The sequence below is a fragment of the Sinocyclocheilus rhinocerous genome, unplaced genomic scaffold, assembly GCF_001515625.1.
Source record: "Sinocyclocheilus rhinocerous isolate Xijiao unplaced genomic scaffold, SAMN03320098_v1.1 scaffold173, whole genome shotgun sequence".
Lineage (NCBI taxonomy): Eukaryota > Metazoa > Chordata > Actinopteri > Cypriniformes > Cyprinidae > Sinocyclocheilus > Sinocyclocheilus rhinocerous.
In genome coordinates, this window is record NW_015645056.1 from 507,354 (window position 1) to 512,423 (window position 5,070).

A 5,070-nucleotide genomic window follows, 5' to 3' on the forward strand; every position below is an offset into this window, starting at 1 on the left:
TTTTTTTTTTTTTTTGTCTTTTTTTTTTTTGTGTATCTAGGCAATTATTCTTGTTTCTGTGAGTAGAATTACTGTGGGTGTTTAAATCTAAATATGGCAAGGGATATCCAGACAAGGACATTTCTCTTTCAATTAGCAACGCAATAAAATATGGATGTTATGTTAGTACAGAAACCCTTTTTTCCCTTCAATTTTTGGGGGTTACAATAAAAATTTTACAGAAAAGGATTTTTGGACAAAGGATGGTTTGAAAACTGTAGATGTTTCCAAAGCCTCTTTTTGCAGCTCTTTTGAAAGCCATAATCAACAAATGGAAACAAAGGGGCTCTACAATAACGTTCCAAAGAACAGGGCACCTGTCAAAAGCTGATGTAAAAACAAGACGAAAACTTGTCAAGGAAGCTGCCAAAAGACTTACAGTAACTTTAAATGAGCTTGCTGCATGTGACAATGATATCCTGCAGTCTTCGTATGTCTGGGCTATGGGACAGGATGACCAGACATAAGTCATAAACCATAAGCCAAGTGGGGAATACAAACTGTTGGCAGGCCACCAAGTCCCAGGATGAACTCCAGACGAGTCAGAGTTAGGAAGAAGTCAGCACTGGGAGATCAATCAGAAGCAGCACCTAATACAAGAGGGTTTGAGAAGCAATATTCAGATGCAGGCAGGAGGGTCAGACACCAGCAGACAGAACAAAAATACATGGGAATATACTAGAAAATATAATATTACATAATACATATCCATATGGAAACTAGTATTATGCTTATATTTTTCAGTATATTGCAATGTATGCATGGACCATGAATGGCTATATATTACATACTATATATAAAAAATCTATAGTGTGTGTATATGCAGGGTTGTGAAAGGTTACTTTTAAAATGTATTTCGTTACAGATTACAAAATACATGGTTTAAAAAGTATTTTGTAACGTATTTTGTTACATTACTTAATTTTAATAACTTAATCTAAATACTTTGGAATACGTTGGAATACTTAAGGTAAGTAAGGGGCATATTAACTTTGATGTGTTGTTTTTATGTTAACCACCTCTAAATAAAAATGGGTGGCATGAACGTATTTATAACAATTATAAATGCATAAATAATGCTATGAGATTAATGTATTAAATATAACATTTTGAACATAGAAATATAAAATGATGGGAGGAAAATATGTTTTTAAATATGAAACTGAAACCGCCAGTTTGTGGTGGCAAAGATTCGTTCAAAAGAACTCTTTCAGGAATTAAAGGGATAGTTCACCCAAAAATGAAAATTTGATGTTTATCTGCTTACCCCCAGGGCATCCATGAGGTAGGTGACTTTGTTTCTTCAGTAGAAAAAAAACGATTGTTTCGTGTCTTAGGACATCAATGTGTCGTCAAGAACCGCAGGGTTTAATTTGGATTTGTCTGTGCATGTTTTTTTTACTCTCATAGATTTTGTTACCATTGCCATGCATTATACGACTGAAAGACTGCAACGGTTGGAGTTAAAAATCATAATTTGTGTTCTACTGAAGAAACAAAGTCACCTACATCTTGGATGCCCTGGGGGTAAGCAGATAAACACCAAATTTTCATTTTTGGGTGAACTATCACTATAAGTAAGTGATCTTATGAATGTAATTCATGTCAAATGTAAAAAAAGAACCATTCTCTCAGCTGATTTGTTCAAAATGGGGCTTCATTCAGAAACCAAATGTTGCTCACAGATGCGCACCTCTTCTGATGTGGATGTTGAAGGCAGTTGTTATTTGCATTAAGTGCAATAAATTCTATTTTCACCATGTAAGAATTTTTTTTTATTTTATTTTCAATAAGTGATAGTAATTAGATGCTATTAATACTTATTGCAAACAGTGATAAATATTTGGTGGGAAAAGGGAGAAGAGCAGGAGTTGAATGAGTTCGACACAAGGCTGATTCAAACTCGTGGTTGATCACATCAAATCTTATCACCATGTGTCTCAAATAGGCGTATTTTCTAATTATGTGTATCCCAAAGGTTGTATGGAGCCAGTTTTGTTGGCGCTATGCAGCAAATCAGACAATACTGTTCTTTTAAGTAGGCTAAGTCACTATATTAACTTTTGTTATGAATTGCATAAAATCAGCATCAAATATTCAGAAATAAGAAATATCAGAAAGCAAATATTTCGTTGCTCCCCAACCCTGTATATATACTGTATATATATATATATATATATATATATTCCATTGTGATGACCTGTACGTCTAAATATCTTTAGATCTTCACAGTGGCAGGGAACACTTCCGCAATGACTGTGCACTGTGTAAACAATGAGAAAAAAACGATTGTTTCGTGTCTTAGGACATCAATGTGTCGTCAAGAACCGCAGGGTTTAATTTGGATTTGTCTGTGCATGTTTTTTTTACTCTCATAGATTTTGTTACCATTGCCATGCATTATACGACTGAAAGACTGCAACGGTTGGAGTTAAAAATCATAATTTGTGTTCTACTGAAGAAACAAAGTCACCTGCATCTTGGATTCCCTTGGGGTAAGCAGATAAACATCAAATTTTCATTTTTGGGTGAACTATCCCTATAAGTAAGTGATCTTATGAATGTAATTCATGTCAAATGTAAAAAAAGAACCATTCTCTCAGCTGATTTGTTCAAAATGGGGCTTCATTCAGAAACCAAATGTTGCTCACAGATGCGCACCTCTTCTGATGTGGATGTTGAAGGCAGTTGTTATTTGCATTAAGTGCAATAAATTCTATTTTCACCATGTAAGAATTTTTTTTTATTTTATTTTCAATAAGTGATAGTAATTAGATGCTATTAATACTTATTGCAAACAGTGATAAATATTTGGTGGGAAAAGGGAGAAGAGCAGGAGTTGAATGAGTTCGACACAAGGCTGATTCAAACTCGTGGTTGATCACATCAAATCTTATCACCATGTGTCTCAAATAGGCGTATTTTCTAATTATGTGTATCCCAAAGGTTGTATGGAGCCAGTTTTGTTGGCGCTATGCAGCAAATCAGACAATACTGTTCTTTTAAGTAGGCTAAGTCACTATATTAACTTTTGTTATGAATTGCATAAAATCAGCATCAAATATTCAGCTGGGATTGAGTTGGGCAGGTCATTCGACCAGGAGGGAACAGTTAATGAAAAGTCAGTGAAAGTGATTTTGTGCCTGTTTGGGATGCACAATAATGCGTCGTTCACTTGCAGAACGCAAGCTTCTAGAGGGCACATAACTCTGAAGTAATGAATTTAGGTAAAGGGGTGCAGAGCCAGTGGTGTAGGCAAACATTAATGCCTTGAATTTTATGCGAGCAGCTACAGGTAGCCAGTGCAATTTGATAAACAGAGGTGTGACGTGCGTTCTTTTTGGCTCGTTTCTAGCTGTTTTTGAAGGAGTTATGGTTGATGAGCCTAACTGGATGGTGAAATTTTGATAAAGTGATGGGTTTGTTGAAACCACAAGCAGTTCTGTCTTAGCCAGGTTGAGTTGAAGGTGATGGTCCGTCATCCAACAAGAAATGTCTGTTAGACATGCTGAGATGCGAGCAGCTATCGTCGGATCATCAGGATGGAATGAGAGGTAGAGTTGAGTGTCATCAGCATAGCAGTGATATGAAAAGCCATGTTTCTGAATGACAGAACCTAGTGATGCCATGTAGACAGAGAAGAGAAGTGGTCCAAGTACTGAGCCCTGAGGCACCCCAGTAGCTAGATGTTGCGACTTGGACACCTCACCTCTCCAAGATACCTTGAAGGACCTATCTGAGAGGTAAGACTCAAACCACTGGCGTGCGGTTCCTGAGATGCCATTTTCCAATAGGGTTGACATGAGAATCTGGTGGTTCACCGTATCAAAAGCAGCAGACAGATCCAGCCAAATAAGTATAGAAGATTTGGAAGCCGCTCTTGCCAGTCTTAGGGCTTCAACAACTGAAAGCAAGGCAGTCTCGGTCGAATGTTCACTTCTGAAGCCAGATTGGTTGCTGTCCAGGAGGTTGTTCTGTGTGAGAAAGGCTGAGACTTGGTTGAACACAACTCGTTCAAGTGTTTTTGCAATGAAAGGTAGAAGGGAAACCGGTCTGTAGTTCTCTAAAAGAGTTGGGTTAAGAGTGGGTTTCTTAAGAAGTGGGGTTATACGAGCCTGTTTAAATGTTGAGGGAAAAACACCAGTGTGAAGGGATGTGTTAACAATGTGAGTGAGTGCAGGTACAACTGCAGGAGAAATGGCTTGAAGGAGATGAGATGGAATAGGATCAAGCGGACAAGTAGTAGGATGATTGGAAAGGATGAGTTTAGAGACTTCTGTCTCAAAGAGTGGAGAGAAGGATGTACACAAGTGTATGTTTGCTCATAAGATGTGTTTGACAGTTTGTGGTGTGGCAAATTGTGCACTGAGGTTTGTAATTTTATTAATGAAGAATGTGGCAAAGTCGTCAGCTGTTAGAGTTGATGAAGGAGGGGGAGGAGGAGGACAAAGGAGGGAGGAAAATGTTTTAAAGAGCATGCGAGAGTTAGGCGAATTGTTAATTTTGTTGTGATAGTATGTCCTTTTAGCAGTGGAGGCATTAGCAGAGAATGAAGAGAGGAGTGATCGATATACATTAAGGTCAGTAGGATTTTGTGATTTGCTCCATACTCTTTCTGCAGCCCTGAGCTTAGAACGATGCTCACGGAGAGCATCAGATAGGCAAGGGGCAGAAGAGGTGGTACGAGCTGGCCTGGAAGACAAGGGGCAGACAGTGTCTAAACAAATGTAAGAGTGGAGCAGAAAGTATCAGTAGCACTTTTAACATCAAGAGATGATAACTGTTCAGGGGAAGGAAGCGATGATGAAACCATAGCAGATAGCCGGGAGGGTGAGAGTGAGCGTAGGTTACGTCGAAAAGTGACATGTGTAGGGGTATGTGTTGTGTGGAACCATGTTGAGGTTAAGAGTGAGGAGGACTGATCCGGAGGTGTGCAGTGGAGTAACAAGCACATGATCAGTGGAGCAGTGTCGTATGGAAAGCCGTTGTAACATTTAATCTATAAGCCGTACTAGTATCTATTTTCATGGT